Here is a 19,505-nt window from a genome sequence, read left to right as displayed (position 1 = left end):
GGTTTTCAGCCAACAAAGTTTAAATCTCGTCTGGCTAGCGCGTCTCGTCTCATAATGATTAAAGGACAAGTTCGGTATTTTACACTTAAAGCCCTGTTTACAGATCGTATCTGATGAAATAGAACGGTTAAGATTAAAATGTGGACACATGCTGCTGTCGCGAGAATTTTAGGTTTGTTTAGCTTTTGTGGACCTATTTTGCCAAACGTGTCACACCCGTGATTCTTCCGTTGAGAGCTTGAATAATAGACACTCCAGCGGCGGAGTAATACCGCACCTCACACAGCACATTCAATACAAGTCATGGAGTTGGACAAAAACTACGATAAAACCTGTTGGAATGCATCTTTTTCAGCGATTTTTTTTGAAACCGTATCAGTGAACACCCCTGACCACTCAGTGAGTTTCACGTCTTTGTAAACGAAAGTTTAATGTGTTTTAGGAAGGAATCTTCCAGTGCACATAGACAATCATTGTGGGGGTGAGGGGGGAAAGCGATATAAACCTAAAATTCTCGCGACAGCAGCATCTGTCCAAAGTTTAATCTTAACCGTTCTATTTCATCAGATACGATCTGTAAACAGGGCTTTAAGTGTAAAATACCGAACTTGTTCTTTAAGCATTAGGTCAGCAGGCGGAGAGTAGGCGGTCTTTTGTGGCTGTTCGAACACATTTGACTACAAGAGCGTTTACACTACGAAAGCAATCCGGTCGAATTTGTTTTCGACTACCTCTGGAAGTGGTAAAAAGTGGACAAGCTCAAAACGTTTTAGATCCCGTTTAAACCTGTATTTAGTGTCATCATCTTAAAACCAGATTATAAACAGGGCTAGAAACACTTTCACACTTCTAAATTATACCTCTAACGGGCCACCATAGTGCGGCCCATCATAGTACGTTGTGCATTTAATAGTGTGCATATGTGATCTGTAATATCTGTCAGTATATTTTTATAACTCGTCCAGTATGGTAAGTAAAAGTGCATTTGTGTGTAAAATATGCATAAATGTTTGCGTGTCTGTTTATATCAGTCTCCGTATCTCTATTAGCAGTGAAGTAGTACTGCACCCCTCATCTACGGCTCATATCTATGCAAGGTCCTGCCAATCAGTTGCCCCGGTGACACGGGGCTCCACCTCTCCAATTAGACCTGACAGGGCAGGATTAGGTGCTGGGCGGGCGCGCGGCGACCTGCCTGCGTGTCAATCACGCGCAAGGCATCCGCTCGGCTGTTTACTGTCAGATCCCATCTATGTCTGTCAGGCCGAGAGAGACGCCAGGGGAAGTGGAGGGAGAGAGAGATCTGATCAGAATTAACTATGCTTCCCCCTGCAGACTGTTCTTTTAATTCATGAAAGGGGGTGAGGAGAGAGAGGGGGAGGAGAGCGCTTAAATCCTCGAGTTGCCCGCCTTCTCTATGTTAAGAGCTGAGCTGGGCTGTTCTGTCTGATTGTGCAGTCTGTTTCGTTTCATTTTGACAGACAGACAACACAACACAAGAAACACACAGTCTTGATGTGTGATGCAAGCATTGCAGCCCAAATATTAATTATATATATATATATATACATATATACACAGAAAAAAAATTTGACAGAAGAATGTACTAAAGAATGTTTTGTCTTCTGGTTTGTAGTGGTGTGGTAAACTAAACACACACTCACACACGTGTATATATGTGTGTGTGTGTATTACTATTTTATATGATGTATTTTATAAACAAGTAAAACTTAACCATAGCTTTTTTAAATGACATGGAAATTTAAATATGTATGTATTTTTTTGTGCTATATACACTAACATGAAAAAAAAAATGGGGACAGTAAGATTTAATTGATCAAAAAAAGGCAGTAAAAACAGTGAAATATTACAATTTAAAATAATGAATGAATATATATTTTAAAATGTTTTTTATTTCTGTGATGGTAAAGTTTAATTTCATTACTCATCATTACTCGCATGATCTTTCAGAAATGATTCACATCTGCTAATTTGCTGTTTAAAACATTTCTTATTACAGTTTTTTCCAACTGCTTACACACAAAATCTTTTCATGTCACACGATTTTTGAAACCTCTCACTCAAAGTGCAAAACTACACATCAAATCTCCAAACCCATAAGCTATTTCTCAGCCTTTGACTGTTTTCAATAGCATAAAACACTTTTTTCAAAACTCTACTCACAATTCTCTACCTAACACACAAAAATCTAACAGGAAGCGACTTGCTTTCCTTTTCTAAACACAACCAATCAAAATGCTACACTTATTCACCAGGTCACACACACACATCCCTCACATGTGCAAACACTAATTGCTTTACTGATCACTAACCATTCACTGCTTTACTGTAGTATAGGCCTATAAATAGGTCAAAGGTCAGATTACCTGTTTTGAACAATGGATGCCAACAATGGACAGAGACCCCACACACACAATTGTGTTCTTTACTGTATTCTAAAGAATATACTTTTGGTTTACATATGTTTATGGTTTTGTTGTATGCTACTCTATACAACAGTAATGTTTGGCCTGATAAATATGCTCTGTGTCTACATTGCATCGGTGTTTACAGTGTTGTTCCCCCTCTCAGCAGATTACTTTCACTGTAGAACATTGTATTGAAATGTAGATATAAGCCTATGAAAGACCAAAGAACTTTAGATTCAGAACAACAGTGTTTACATGGTATATCCAAAAATGTACTATTATGAAAGAAGTGTTTGCCATTTGATGCAAATGCTTCATTCTGACATGTGTTTATGGCATTTCGAATGCAGTGTTACATTTTGAAGGAGATGTGAGGCATTTTGCATTTTGTGTGTGCAGTTTTGGGAATTGTGTGTAGAGTTTTAAAATAAAGGTGACATAGAAAACGTGTCTAAGCAGTTGGGAAAAAAATGATTATCAATTTTGAAAACCCGTTTTGCTGCTTAATATTTTTGAGGAAACCATGATACCCTTTTCAGGATTTTTGATGAATGCAAAGTTCAAAATGAACAGCATTTATTTGAAATGAAACTCTAACATTATAAATATATTTACTGTCACTTTTGAGCAGTTAAAAACATCTTTAATGAGTATTGTAAAATAAAAAAATCGTACAGGCCCCAAACTTTTGAACAGTCTTTCTTGCAAAACATTGAGATCAGAACACACTACTTTTGAATGGCCATCAAAGGAAACCTATTTTCCAACTAAACCTAAACCTTGTATCTCTTCTCACCAAAAAACAAAATGTATGAATCGTAAACTTTGGTGCCAAAGTTTAATACTTAAGGTTCAGAGTTTGTTCAAGTGAACAATAATAATTGTGACGTTTGCCTTAACGAGTACCATTAATAATGTCTTGCCTGCATATCCTTTCAGTCAACTTCTCAGAATTCCTGCCTCAGCATATATTTCTGAGCTTCCTCTCTCTGGAGGGAACGGCCAGCTGCCCCAGAGATGTGGTCCCGTGCCCCCCTAATCCCAGCGCTAGACCCAGGCAGACCCCCATCAGTGAGGATTAGAGACTGATCAGTGAGAGGGCAAACCCCGGGGCAACTGACACCATCACAGCAGCCAATGAGAGCCACTAGGGAGCGTTGACACTGTAACCTGAAACGTACATGAAGAGAAAGACCTGCAAATACACACACATAGGATGGGACAGAGTGAAAGAATGAACTGGTTATTGACAAAAAAGATTGAAAGGCCCGAATCGCATTTCTCCCTAGAACGTGACCGTACAATCCATTCCACAAAAACTCGATTTCACACATTATTGCATTCTTAAATGAGTCAGAATGCAATTCATTACGTATGTGTTACGTAAGGGGCGCTATAGTGGGAATTACATAAACCCATTATGTTCTTGGAGCTGTTCACATCCTCGGACCTGGAATTGTGCATTTCTATGCCAAATTAACTATTAACACCAAAATGTATCAATAGGGAAAACCACTATATAACAAGTAATAATTGTTATGTAAACGCCTTATTAATAAACAATATTTAGCAGAACATTCAAACTTTGTTCTAGGGACAATAATCTGTATTGTATGTCTTTCGTATTATTGCTTGCATATTAACAAAAGTCAATTATTGAAATTATTAAACTAAAAAATTACGAAACAACTGCTTAAAGCTGAGGTCGGCAAGATTTTTTTGGATCATATTCACTGAAACCGACACTCAGAACAACATAAATCAGCCGGTTTTAGAAAAAAACCTGCGCTTCTACCTCCACCTAAAGCCTGTTATTTGGGTTGCAAAAATCCACCGCTCCCGGTTATTCTGGTCCAATCAGCGCAGGGCTGTGTGAGATCTGACTGTCAATCACAGTTTGTGCAACAGATCCCCCCCTCCCCCATCGCGCATGTTACAATATCACATGCACACGCCTGAAGTTCGCAGGTTTGTTGGATTGTATGAAGCGTGATGGCAAGAGAAAAAGTGCTCACGCACTGATGAGTTTGGCTAAGTCCCCTCAATCTGCCAGAATTGCCGACTGCAGCTTTAACTACATTTTACCGCTGAAGCAGCTGCCATTTTGAGTGCTACCGCATGACATTGCAACAGGTGGTAAAAGTTTGAGCTCTCAGAAAATTCAGAGATTACACAAAGTTGGAATCTTGTAATTGCGACATTGCGGGAAGTTCGGGAACGCACCTCTTTTCTACTATGTATTTGTACGAAAGTAGTAGGAATGTCACTGAATGTTTTATTAAGTTCAACTGGCAATTTGCAAAACAAATGAATTTATTGACAACTAAACATTTTTACAAAAACTCATCAAATCTCTGCCATTTATACGCAATTTTCCCCCATATTTGAAATGGGGATTCCAGTCAACTAGCCAAAGACATGAGCTTGGTGAGTGAGTCAGAAAGCGCACGCGGCAGGTTTCATCCCTCGGGATGTTCTGTTCGCTCCCATCTCCTGTTTGTTCAACGTTTGTTTGTCGGCTCCTTCCCTATCTAGCAATGTGTTTTGCATGTAATTGTTGGCTCCCGGCATGCCATATTTTCTCAGGCTTTCATTCAACAAAACAACTGTGGGTTGTGTCTGTTTCTTGGTCAGATATGTGATATTGTGGGCTCAAAGCCTTACTGCGAAGATTGTTTTTCATCCATATCCCTAAACATAGTGTCATTTAAAGTCTGTAGTTTTTTTTTAGATGATAATAAATGAAAAAAAAATGCATAGATAACGTAAGCCAATTGAAGAGTAAATACCTCTGTGGTGTTTTCAAATATTGCTCTTTTTTTGATAACAATATGCCAAATTCTGTCTGAATCAATGCCGTTTGTTGGGAGCAGGACTACCTTTTAATAGAACATTGGAAGACATAGGAGTTTGGGCAGAAGTGTATATTAGAGTTTTTGGTAAAACCGGTTTGGAAGTGAAAATTTACATCTATAACTCGGCAACAACTATTTTAACCAAGCAACCACCTATCGGCAACCATGTGTGCGTTTTTCGTACACTTAAAACAAAAATCAATACAATTGTAAAAACTGGCAGCTGTGGTTGCCAGAACATTAGCAAAAAAAAAAAATGCAGTAGCAACATTTTAGATTTTACGGACTTAACTTAAATTGACAATTTTTTTTTTTTTTTAGAAACGTATAAAATCATTGGAGAAATTAACAGTCATGACTGTTTCCTGAGACACAATAACTTTGTTGCATATCTGTCATTCAAACCACATTCGTTCGACAAAATAGAACAGTTATTATTGACGTCATGCAGTTGGTGAACTAATAACTTCTGCTTATTAATCAGTGTGAGATCGAAATAATGTCAGATTATTGCCGTAAATAACAAAAATGGCATCTCAGGATTACTTTTCTATTTGTTTTGCTTTATTTACAGATGATTCAATCGTGGGTTTCCACTTACGTCATACTACGGGGTTCCCTGGGGAATTAGACATTCACACACTCTTAAAAAAAACGGCACTTTCCTTTAAATTAAATTTGTATATAGAATGGAATATGTAGATTGAACTGCATGTTAGCTTGCTTACCGTATTTTGCTCAAGAGCATGATCTATGTAAGTCCACATGTCATAATAACAAGAAACTACTTGCCACAGACTTGCGATGCTGTGTGTTTGTAAATGTTTGTTGGTAAGATAATTTTAGTACATTGTAACGAGGTATGTTGTTATGTGAAGAAGGAGGCTGGAACCTTTAAAGACTTTAATCATAAAAAAAAAAAAAAAAAAATGAAAGTATAAGCCAGCAGCCCCTAGCGGACGACTGCTGGCCACACAGAACAGAAATAAAACACAACATAAAATCAGGCCTGTTCCTCTCTTGATCTTCACTGTCGTCGCTCCTCCTTTTATGCTTCCGCTCCTCCGTGAGAGAAACGAGACCGGTGCGTCGCGCAGGTGTCGTTCATCATTAATCACGCCACCGGTCTCGCGCCGCTCTCTCACGTACCTCGTCCTGCTCGCCACATACATTTTACAAGTCTTTCTGCTTTCATGTGTAATTCAATATGTTGCTTGCCATTTCTTTGTAATTATTTGAAACTTAGCAATTTCTGAATTAAAATTGTTTCAATGTAAATCCTACAGCACATTTTTATCAGTAAAGTAGATGCACAGTGATGCCCTGGCATACCAGCAAGGAAACACACAGGAAATAGCCCTCATATTTTCTTCAGAAGTCTTTTTTGTTGCAGTTTGGTTCTGATAATGCCAACTTTAAGACACTTTGATAGTCCACACATTAATTTCACTGCTTTAAACTGTCCAGGCATTTCCTGCCTTAAAGATTGACAAAGCACAGCAAAATTGACTGGCCAGCATTTGTCTCCTGCTAACTGTTCTTTCCGGCACTCATAGCTTTAGCTTTAGCTGAGCATCTGATGCCGTATTTCTTTGTGTCTTCATTCTCTCACTCGGGCTGGTAGCGTTAGTCTGAGATAGGGCAATCAAGTTAATTGCCTTGTATATTGCTGAGCAGTCAGCCATGTCAATGCACATTCACAGCATATTACACATAACTGGCAATCACAGCTCACTCCCAACACAATACGGAGGGCACCGCTAATAATGACTTGAGCTGCGTCCTGTGCCCCATGCCATTTGGCCTGATAGCGTGTGTTTATGGCAGAAAATATGAGCCTGGAAAGACTGAGTATACATTTTGTATGCTTTGGAGTATCAGTGTGTGTGTGTGTGTGTGTGTGTGTGTGTCTATGTGTCCAATGCGCTCTGTGTGTTATGTGCAAATTTAAATGAACAATATGTTTTAATTATTAATGATTTTAAAGGTAGTTTTTTAATCATTCATTATTTTAAAGCATTTACATTCATTATTCAAATCTTAGGACATTCTATTATTATTTAAATTGAATCATTTTGATTTTGCACAAAAAAATGCTTCTGAAATTCACTCAAAAGAGCCATTTGATCACTAGCAATTATTTTGGTAGCATATTAATTAGATTTGTTTTGTAAACATGTTTATTTTTTTTAAATAAAGAAAGAATGAAGGTTTTGTGAAAATGAATGTACAAATGAGATTGTAGGAACTCGCCACCAATACACCAAAACTTAAAATGATTGCGAATTTCCATGAGAGTGATAGACATTATGACTTTTTTCATGAAATCAATATTTTGAGTGAATAACAACTTAACAACTTATGTCTATTTCTCAAACTAAGCTGTTGTTTGGCTTCAGAAGGTTTGGAATATTGTGCATGACTAATACTAATATCACTTTAAAATACTTGTATGATACTTATTTTTTTGTCATTATTGAGTTTCACAGACCCATCCCCATTGACCTTTATTAAACACTTTGACACTTTATGGAAAAACAGCCAAGATAAAAAATAATAAAAAAATCTCTATTTGTGTTCCACAGAAGAAAGTAAGTTGTAAGGGCTTTGTAACAAAAATTATTTTGGGATTATGATGGTGAGCACGCACACGCATTCAAACTACGAAAGCATCTCTGGTTTTGGTATGGTGGGACGGACACGAGACTGAGGAGATTCTTATTCGTCCGAGCATTTTGATGCCTTTAGTTTAATGGCTTTGGCACAGGAGGGGAAATCTGGGGGAAGTTGTCATCCATCATGATTTCAGATGTACTCTTTCTGATGATGCTGTGGCGCTGTGATTGATGTACATGTGGAGAGAGAGATGAAAAGAACTGAGGTGTTTAATGGCGTTTCTGGCAGGTTAAGTTGTTTACTCAGATGTGCCGATGCTTGTGGCATTGATTAGTAGTGTTTGCTAAAGCCAGCTCACTATTACTGTTGCTCATACCTAAGGTTAGGGCTTTTTCAAAACTCCTCTAAGTATTCAGCCTAAGAGTGTTTTGGAAAAAATTGTGGGTCAATGGCAAATAAGAGTCTGAAAAAGAGAAGGAAAACTAAATTAAAGAGGACTTTTACTACAGCACTGATGAGCAAAAGCAGTGATGAGTTTAAAATCACTCCAAAGCTCCTTACTTGCATGATCTTGTACATTTATCTACCAAGGGCCTAGTTGATCGACTAGTTAGGTAACGAGGACTTTGGGGAGCCGAAAATCAAAACTTCAGTTTTGCTCTCATTTAACTGTAAGAAGTTGTCTGCTAGCCAATACCTCATGTCAGCAAAGCAATTTGCTCCAAGCATACTGGAAAATAAAATTGTCATCATTACAATAACACATGCCATATCTCTGAATGATTGAGCCCAGTGGAAGCATATACACAGAGAATAGTAAAGGTCCTAAAATCGACCCTTGAGGGACCCCACATAATCAAGAAGCCGATGTAGAGGAAAAATATTCCTTGATTAACAGAAAATGTCCTATCTTTTAGACCGGAGGCAGACCGCTGGAGGGTAGTGTCCTGAATGCCAACCATACACTGCATACAATCTAAAATAATTTTGTGATCAATGGTGGGAAATGCACATCTGAGATCTAATAAAACTAAAACAACACGAGCCTGAATCCAAGAAAATAATTTTATTTATAAAAAATAATGCATATTTAGTGCTGTGTAGAGATCTAACACCTGACCGAACTGTATCTAAAATGAAAAGTTAAAAAAATTTAATTGAGTAAAACCTATTTTTAATATCATTGAATACATTTGTGTACACAATTTAACAAACATCATGAATTCATTTATAAATATATCTTTGTCTTGTCATGAATTGTAACAGACTTATTGAGCTAAAATAAAACATTGCCAGACTACTGTTTTTCCTTAATTTCATTCTTTAATTTCTTCATTTGATACACAATTGAATCACCCTGACATTGTCACATTTCCCCCTAAAATGAATAATTCTAATAAAAAAAAATAATCATACTTATGTTTTTCACCTGGTGGATGAAAAAACTAGCAAAAAAGTGCCATATACTTCAGAAATTTTTTAAAATCTAGCTGTAAGTTCCTCCAATAACAGTCTTTTGTTGTTTTAAACCATTTGGATTACCTGAAGGTTTGATGTTTTACAGTCAGACAGCTCTGAGCTCTCCATAAAATTATCTGTGAGTTTTCTGTGCGAGGGTTTTTTTTTTTAAATGGAAAAGGATGAAGTCTTGATGAAGTCCCCGTGAGCTCATGTTTATGCTGTGGTGTGTAAGTTTGCTCATGGGTGAGCTCTTGTAATTGTGTCTGTGAGAGTACATTCATTTGTCTATGTCACTCTCCTCCCCTTAAGCGTGAAGATACACCCAATCCCATTCTTCAATTAACATGCTCTAGATATTCAAACGAGATTGGAGGGCCTTGACAATCAATGTCCAATTAGAAAGGGCCTTTCCATGTGTGTAGGACGGAGTGTGGTTTTAGGATAGAGTCATTAATTCACAGCAAATCACTGATTGTAGATGACTTTGGGACATCCTGATCAGAGATCCATGTGCGTGTTTCTTTCCATGCATGCTTTTGTGTTTCTAGATGTGCTTTCGAGATCAGTTTGATCACTGGTGGTGACTCAGCCAATTGCTCATCTTCCACCTTTAAAGGGATAGTTCACTGCAAACCCATAAGATGTTTTTTCTTCCATAGAACAATAAAGAAAATAATGGGTTTTGAGTGAACTATCCCTATAGAAATGATGAGGACTGAAGCGGTCAAGCTCCATGAATGACAAAAAGCACTAAAAAGCTAGTCTAAAACACATTAACAATGTCATACAATGACTTGAGTACACATTCTATTATGAGCATGTTTTTAATTTCCAATTTTAATTCATGTGGATTTTTTTTTTTTGTGGGGCATAAATTCGCAAACATATGATTGAGATGTTGACAGTAGTTTGACAGTCTTATTACTAGGGGTGTAACGATACCCTCATGTCACGATTCGATACATATCACGATACTGAACTCACGATACGATTTTATTGCGATATTCCAAGACATATAGTAAGTATATAGTAAGGTTAACAAAAAATGTACTGTTGATTAAAATGCTAAATTTGGTATTATATTAAATAGATTGGTAAAGTAAATTAATAGGCTTGGACTTGGACAATGCACAGGACAATGGTGACACCAGAAAAAAATATTCATGATTCTGAAGCTGAAAACAGAATTATTTCAGAAGAATATGCTTGTACTGTGACTAGTCTACATTATTTTTAATTTATCTAGTCACTTTTAACTGGTAACATAAGACATTTGGCATTATCAGGAGGACCCACAAATATTCCCCCATTGCATTATTATACATTATGTTCAACATTATATATAGTGGTTTAATGTAGATTTGACACTAAAAACACTAAAAACAGAAAACATGAATTTTTTCCTCACACAGAAATTATAAACAATACATATTGTCACTATCCACGATACATATCGTTGCATTTTTGTATTGCGATTGTTACACCCCTACTTATTACTATTGATTAGAAAACAAATGTTTTTATAACTATTAATGTTATCATATCACAATCTTTACAAGTGCTCTCTGACTTTTGGACCAGCACATTTGTCTGACGGCAATCTTAGGTTTACTTGTAATTTGCTTGCCGTCATCGTCCTCCATAATGCCACCTCATTCACCCAGAGCTGCTCTGCTGAAATGACACGGGCTGAGACGGAGAGCTGGAAAGGGAGAAAAAAGAAGGGAAAAGAGAGAGAAAAACAGAAAGCCCCTCTCACCGCTGCCAGGGGGCACACAGACAGTCCCTGCGTTACGGGAATGCTAATTATTTTGATTCGGCTTCCATTTTTTTATGGCTGTCTGGGAAGTTGAAGCGATCATTGGATATGGCATAGGCGCTGATGACTCGGTCACTGGCACATACAGCACAATGTGTGTGTGTGTGTGTGTGTGTGTGTGTTGGTGTGTGACCATCCCCTCCCCCTAGCAACACCCTCTTATAATAGATGACATCACATATGTTTGTGAGTCAGTTGCCATGGTTATAGCCTTGTTGCCCAGAGAAGGTCAGCGAGGGGCAGACGTGGGTCACCTTTGTGACCTTTGCCGTCTGTGTTACTGCCATTCACCTCTAACGTCGCGCATCAACCTCTCCCTTCCCACTGGAGTTACGGACTATTATATATCTTACCTCTAATGTGATCGCACAAAATAAATTAATGAGATATTGTCAATCATCTTCGCTATATGCTGTATAAAAACTGATCCAGGCCTTTCGGGTCCAGCATCTCTGGCTCTTTGGTCATGCTGTATGGACAGAAATGACTGCAGGGCCAAAAGGGTTGAAGTGTGATCTATTTAGATAACTTGCCCTTTTCTTTCCTTCGTCTGAAAGTCAGGGCTGATAAGCTTGAATGACAGTAAGTTAATATTTTATGTTTACAGTGGCCTTGGTTAAAAACCATTCTATTGCCATTTAAATGTTTAGATGTGCACAAAAAAAAAGTGTATAGCTTAATTCCAAACCATTTTGGCCCTGCCCCTGCTTTAAAATGCTGTCTAGGTAGGCAGTTCACAATGTTGTTTGTATAATATGTATATTATAGTATTATTTGAATATATTATATATTCAGTCTGGTTGAGTAGTAGCACTTTTTACTCCTGTCTGTTTGTTCCAGACATACTGTCAGTCTGTTCATTAATGGTAGGTATTTTTTGTGACTCTTTCTGCTAGTTACTAGCCTGGGAAAACCCAGACCACTCTCAGTTGTAACTGAGTTAGGGTCTGGCAAAGCTCCATAGACAATTCATTTCCACAGGGGCGTCACCAACGGACCTCCGATAGATCTAAAACCAATCAGAGCGATGAATGACATGACGTATGCAGAGCGACGGAGAAACATCTCGAGACTCTCAGCAATTCTCTGTTTGTGTTAACGAAAATGACCATTTTAAATCGCTTGAAACAGACGCGATAGCTGATTCGAACGAGTGATGTTGTGATGTTCCACGGCGGCATCCATCTCTGTAATGTACAAAATCTGCGTCACCGTCTCTGCTCTGTCGTCATTGTGTAAAGCCCGCCCCAACGTTTCTGATTGGTGCCGCGATTTCGACGGATTGGAAATGGGTTTCAATGGGCTCTTTGCCAGACCCACTTGCAGAGCAAATCTAAATTTGCCGGAAGTGGTCTGGGTTTTCCCAGGCTAGCTAGTTACATTATTGGTGGCAAGTGCCTATATTAATTAAATATTTGAATCATTTAGTCAAAACCGATTTGTTCAAAAAAAGCTGATTCTTTCAGGATTTAAACAGTCGACCAACTTTAAGAATGAGTCATTGAATAATTTACTAAACCAATTTATTTTAAAACACTGAATCAATCAGAAACCAAAAAAATACTGTTTTTATGAGTGAGTCACTGAATCATTCACTTGTTTCGTTCAGGAATGAAACATGTGACTGACTTATGCCGAGTTCACAGTGCACGATTTTAGGCCCGATTTTCACTCGCTGACAGGTTTTTGCGAAATCACAGACAAAAGCCTGACATCGGAGGCAAATCGTTATTTGTTCAAGCGAGTGACAATCATGCAGTGTGAATTATCAAAGACTCGATCTGAGAGAATCGCAGATGAGTCTCCGACTCCCACGAGATATCTGGACCTGTCTGCGATTCAAAATCCCGCTGTGTGAAATGTGTTCTGACTGAAAAGCCAATGTGAGCGCAAGATACAGGGAAGTTCGGGGAGGACTTATAGACCAGAATTAGAATATCAGTATTTTAATAAATATATCTACAATTATATCTAACCAAAACCACACAAACATTTGCTTAACCAGCCCTAACAGCAGCACATTGCAAAATTATTTATTTACATTATTTGCTCCTCCATATATTTTTTTCTTTTCTCCTTTCTAAGCCACAGACAATTTGGATCGCAAGCTTCTTGCAGGCTATCATTTTTAATAAAGTCTCAGTCTCAGGCACACGTGATCTAGAATTATTTCCTTATCACTTCTTGTGTGTTTGGTTGTGAAATGTAGTTTGCAGACCAGACAGTTGTCTGCGATTCTTCCTATTGTAAAGTCATGCAGTGTGAAACCCCCTTTCGCCGATCCACCGTGCAGTGTGCACACACACACACACACAGCAGCAACTGAATGCTACCCCAGATAATCATGCAGTGTGAAATGAACAGTGATCTGACGAGTTTGAAAACCGTGCAGTGTGAACTCTAATCTTCAATGTTTCATTCATTAATGCAGAGTCATCTGGAGATCCAGTACTCTTTCAGAAGATGCGTAACAGCGCCCCCTACCATATAACAGTGAAAACATGGATTGGAATCAATTGTGAGTCGAGATTTTCAATTTTATAATACAACCACAGATGATTACAAGAGAGCCCAGACTAACAAACTACTAAGAATGATAAAGTTTCTATCTATTGACACTTACATTTTCAGAAAAGTGTTTTAAATGATACTTTGTGAAATGTATAATTATCAAATTATATACTTTATTTTTCAGAATGGTATAGCATTTGAGGGCACAAACAATGGTAATTTTAATTAGGAAAAGCTGCTTTTTGAAAAGCTACTGATAAATGTACTTAAGTTACACCCCAACAAATCAGTCACTTACAGTCAATCTATTTTCTAGATGCATGTTATTGATTTTGCCCTTGTATAATTTTCATTTAAAATTGACCTCATAATTTTTTTATAAAAATGTCATAAAACGATCTTGCGGTGAAACGACTCCTCCAATCATTTAGTTCACTTGAACCCCACCCCTTTCTTACAATCGACTGCAAACTCACGGTCAGATCCTCCTTCAACCAATCAACAATCGTGAATAGTCCCCGCCGTACAATTTTTTTTTCTTTCCTTTTTGATAATTTGTTAACTCAGATGTACATTACAATACATAAGAAAAGATCTGTTGCTACTTCCAGTTCATGGCGACTCCTTTTGAGGTCTCAGGACTGTCTCAGGAGTGTAATGAGGCAGCTCATTTTGAAACCGCTTATAAAATTGCATGCATTTTGAACTGTGATATGATTGTTTTAGTGTTTCTCATCTCCCCCAAACAAATGTTTTAAATTTAGTTACTGTTTCTTTTGGAAAATGTGGAAAGTTGCCATTTCTGTCTCTACTGCTTATTTAATTAAATATTTAGTTGAATGTTTCTGATTCTCCTTTGCAATCCACACAAAAGCCATTTATTAGTAATTCCAGTCTTGTTTATCCATGTCTCTCTCTCTTCGTTTCTCTCGGCCCGTGTCTCCTTGCTCATCCCTGTCTCCTCTTATCTGTTTTCTTTTCTTCCCCGTTTTCCTTTCACCCCCACCTTTTCCCTCAATCTCTCTCCCTCTCTCTCGTTCATTCTCTTGCGCCTCTCCCTGTCCCTCTGTGGCTCACCGTGTCGTGTCCCTAATTTATTTATAATTAGTGCTCTTTGTCAGAATGCAGGGAGAATGTTAAAGTACAAGATGCTCTGGTCTGGGTACAAATGGGCCAGTGTCTTCCTTGCTCTCTCTCTCTCTCTCTCTCTCTCTCTCTCTCTCTCTCTCTCTCTCTCTCTCTCTCTCTCTCTCTCTCTCTCTCTCTCTCTCTCTCTCTCTCTCTCTCTCTCTCTCTCTCTCTCTCTCTCTCTCTCTCTCTCTCTCTCTCTCCACATCTTTGTTCTTCTTTTAAACTGTTCATCATTAGCCATATGAAGAAAGTCAGAGACTCGTTCAAACAAAACATCTAAATGCCAACTAAATGAAGTATTGTAATGTACACATCGATCATAATTTACTCACCCTCATGTTGTATGTAAGTAATCTGTATGATTTTTCAATGAGAGTAGATAGTGACCAAAAATCTGAACAGGACAAAAAAAAAACGACTCGTAAATGGTAAATGGTAAATGGACTGCATTTATATAGCGCTTTCATAGACCCATGGCCACCAAAGCGCTTTACAATTTGCCTCTCATTCACCCATTCACTCATACATTCATACACCGACGGCGGTGTCAGCCATGCAAGGCGCCACTCAGCTCGTCGGGAGCAGCCGGGGTTAGGTGTCTTGCTCATGGACACCTCGACACTTGGTCCAGTGGAACCGGGGATCGAACCACCAACCTTTCAGTTTGTAGACAACCTACATGAACCACTGAGCCACTGCCGCCCACTGTCGTAGGGACTACAAGACATTCCTCCAGGGTTAGTGACATCACCAACCCTATAATGTACATATATGTACATATATACAACAACTAGAAGATAACTACACATCAGCCACATAAATTCATCAACTAACCATTCAGAAATGTCCTGTTGCATTCTAAATGTTGTCACTTCTTCTTGAGTCAGTTCTTCTTGAGAACATAAAAGGCAAAAAGTTTTTGAAATTTTCAGTGCATGTCTGTCACAAGTTCTTGAAGCTCCGCCCCCTGTGCCTTGAGCAGCAGCTCATTTGTATTTAAAGGGTCAGACACAAAAAAAAACTGTGTGTTTTTACTCACCTTCAAAAAGTGACAATTTTAACATGCTATATAAAAATATCTGTGGGATATTTTGAGCTAAAACTTCACATACACACTCTGGGGACATCAACAACTTATATTACAAGTCTTCTCAGGTCAAACGATAGCTTTGTGTGACAAATTTAGGTCTCCTCCAGAAAGCTGTTGACTGCTGTGAATAATGCTCCCAAAAAAGGCCTATATTTAAGATTTATGTATTTTAATTGCATATCAAATTTCTATCCATTTAGATAATTTATGTAGTAATAAACCAAAAGTATTTTTAATGCACAATAACCAGGTGTATATTTATAACCATTAAGTCCAATTTATTATATGTAACAAACGCTTTTCGGTGCGTGCCGCCTTCAGTGTGCACACTGAAGAAGGCACGCGCCGAAACGCATTTGTGCAAATAAAACAATTTATGCATAGTGCGGCCTCTCTCCTGTTTTATATATTCTAATCATTCAGGCCAGCACGCTTAAAGTTTAAGTTCAATCATTGACATTGAGTGAAGCCTGCTCCTATTCCCATTTACTTATATGTAAACCAATCATAAACATTTTAACTAATTCTTGCTTGTTCCACAGCTATTCAGATTTGAACCATGTTCATACTTTAATAACTGATTAAATTGAATTGTTTTCACAATTAACAGATTTATGCAGATTCTAGGGAATTAAAATAAAGACATTTTAAAAGTATTATTATTTAAATAAAATCAAAGAGATGCAAATACTTTTTTTTTTTTTTAACGTTGAGTCCGTAAATGTGAAAACAGAATTTATTGAAAATATTTTTGACCCAAAAGGATGCTTTTTTTATTAATTAGCCATTTTTAATGAACTCTCATGAATGTGTTGGCGAAAGCTAAGGCAGATGTCAAGATTTTCTGTGAGTACAATGACAAAAAATTTGCTCTGATCACACAAATTGCAAAAGTCTTGGAATATACCACATGATTCGTATTTACCACTTTTATGATACATTATGGTGCCTTTTTTGAAGCTTGAAAGTTTTAGTCTGTATTCATATTTAATGGCATGAAAACATGAAAATGAGTTTTGACCTGAGTAAATAATGAATAATGACAATTAAAATTTTTGTAACCTAGTGCTTTAAAGTGCCTCTATAATGCTATTTTAAAGTTTCCTAATGTTGTTTTAGAGTCTCATACAGCAGGTTTACATGCATCAATGTTAAAAAAACTGATTAATTTTCTCATAATATACATTTGCACATCATCACATTTTCAATGATTCTCAAACGACTCTTCAGATGAATCAATCTCTCTAAATCCCTCCTTTCCGCGAGCTGCTCTGCTCTGATTGGCCAGACAGCTCAGTGTGTTGTGATTGGTTTACCGCGTACAGCAGGCGTCGAAAACAAAAAAGCCCATTGCCAAAACACCGTCAGCTCTGCTTGTCCTGAGGCTTCCTACACTGTAAACTAAACACAGTAACGATTTTATCATATCAATCCAAGCGTGAGTCCAAAGATGAAACATTGGAAGAACTATTCATATTCATTCATCCCGAACCTCCATCGCAAGGACGACTCGATCAGGACGTTTCTCAGTGATACACTACTCAGTTTGAGATGTTGCAACTGTAATTCCTCACCATCAGTGTATCAATAACAGTGCATTAGCCGAGCTCTAGCGTGAATGACTGATGTAACATAAACGTTGGTAAAACAAATATTGCTCCATGCTTAATCTTTCCTCAAAGTAGAACGACAGACAATCTGCATTAATAGACACAATTTTAGGTAGTAGTGGCCCACAACTGATTAGCAGAAGTATTTCAGTAAGACTTAGCAGGAGACCTACACAATATAAAACTCAAAACTAAGTATTTTGAACACCTTCTTTCAAGAGCAAGCGGTTTGCGAATCCTGCATTGAACTGCGAGATTTGAGAAGTCGTCGTCAGTCAAATAAAGGGTACACAGCAAAAGTTTAGGATTATACTGCTGTGGTATCATGGTAAAGATGAATTTTAACCACTGATTCTTCACATGCTCGTCCTTGGGCAGTGAACAAAAAAAACTGGCTTTACCTTCACATTGTAGATCACAGCATCTCCTCGACATGATACGACGCAATAAGGGGGCGGGCAATATGCTAATGTTTCATCTTGACGTCACAACGAAACGGCTTAGGACTCGTTTGAAAAACGATTCATTTCATTCATAGACTCAGAGTCGACTCTTACTTTTGAAAGACAATAACTTTATATACGGTGCACTTTCAGATATAAAACATTGCAGGATGTTTTCATTCACTTAGAGCTATGATACACACTACATGAAAGGTCATTTTCAAAAATCCATAATAGGGGCACTTTAAGTAATTATACGAACAAGTGTTTCTTATGTTAGCGAAGAGTGAAAATGAAGACCCACTGTATGTGGACATTTTTCAGGGAACATGTTTGGATGACCATAACTTGCACTAGCTTAGCTGACCTGATCTTGCCATCTTTTTGTCCTTGGACTGAGAGATCACTTGTACGAACTCCCTTCCCTCGTTTTGTGATCTTTCCATTTCCACTCGAGTGCCATATTCCCTGTCTATCCATCTCTTCCTCTAGCACTTCTCCTCAATCCCCTCATCCCTCTCTCCCGCTCTCCGCTGCCCAAGGCAATGCCGTCCTGCAGGCTTTGATCACAGGGCCAGGGAGGAAATGGGAAGTGGGTCAGAAAGTTGTGCTGGAGACTGCAGGGAAACAAGGCTGGAATATCGAGTAGGTGAGCAGGGAGAGAGAGAGAGTGAGCGCTAAGAAGAGAGAGATAGAGACTGGGGAAGGGAGAGGGAGGAGGAGGACGGGAGACGTAGAGGACTCCGATCATGGCAGAGCAGATAAAAAGAAAACAAGGATTTGATCAACAGGAGAGGGGAGACATTGCAGAAAAGGCAATGTCAACTTTAAAGTCTAAATGGACCCTGTTTACTCATTGATACTCATTTCTGGTCTTATTGTCTAGGCGTTAATTCTCAAAAATATGGTTTCATCAAAATGTTATTGGGTGTTTCTTCAACTAAAGGCATTTTGGCCCTGTGCACTTTTAGAAAATAAACTTTCTTTAAGGAGTATTCACCGCTGGCAAGATGATAAAAACATCAATGCCCATAATGCACTTTTGATGTAGGTGCCTCTCCGACTGTCCATTGCGGAAGTTTGATATGTACACTTTAAAAAATGCTGGGTTGTTTCAACACCTGTTTGGGTCAAATATGGACAAACTCAACCGTTGGGTTTAGAAATGTAATTAAAAAATGTAACCCAAAGGTTGGGTTTGCCCATATTTGACTCAAACATGTGTTGAAACAACCCAGCATTTTTAGAGTGTAGTTTTAACAAAAGCCCAGGAGCTGTCAAACATCTGTTGGATGTTGCCAACAAATAAACAGGGACATCTGGGTGCAAGTAACACACATTACTAAATCATAATTCACACTTTAAAAAATAATAATTGAACAATTCCATTTTAATTGGAAATTATGCACTGTTGAAATAGTTCATATTCATAACGAATATTATATTATGAATTAATAATAACTAAGCAATTAATTTTGTAATTAAAGTAATTAAAAACAAGAGCACTGCAACTTTATTGAGGGTATAATTATGTGTTGCG

The 19,505-nt window shown here is 37.9% G+C and overlaps 2 protein-coding genes across 7 annotated transcripts in view; one reads left to right on the top strand and one right to left on the bottom strand.

Annotated features, from left to right (window-relative positions):
* gab2 (GRB2-associated binding protein 2) overlaps positions 1 to 19,505 on the bottom strand; it is a 508,732-nt gene that overhangs the window by 433,340 nt on the left and 55,887 nt on the right. The gene's annotated exons all lie outside the window — the stretch shown is intronic.
* The window catches only part of npas1 (neuronal PAS domain protein 1), a 78,840-nt gene that overhangs the window by 6,461 nt on the left and 52,874 nt on the right, over positions 1 to 19,505 (top strand). For 3 of the 6 annotated variants that reach the window (XM_079609848.1, XM_079609846.1, XM_079609850.1), the window contains one exon: positions 13,612 to 13,698. The exons of the other annotated variants lie outside the window; for them this stretch is intronic. The gene's annotated coding sequence lies outside the window, so the exon portion shown is untranslated. The remainder of the gene's footprint in view (positions 1 to 13,611; positions 13,699 to 19,505) is intronic. 6 annotated transcript variants of the gene reach the window in all.

This window comes from Phoxinus phoxinus, assembly GCF_949152265.1.
Source record: "Phoxinus phoxinus genome assembly, chromosome: 4".
NCBI lineage: Eukaryota > Metazoa > Chordata > Actinopteri > Cypriniformes > Leuciscidae > Phoxinus > Phoxinus phoxinus.
Note: the sequence above shows the minus strand (reverse complement) of the source record. Positions and strands in the feature narration are given on the sequence as shown.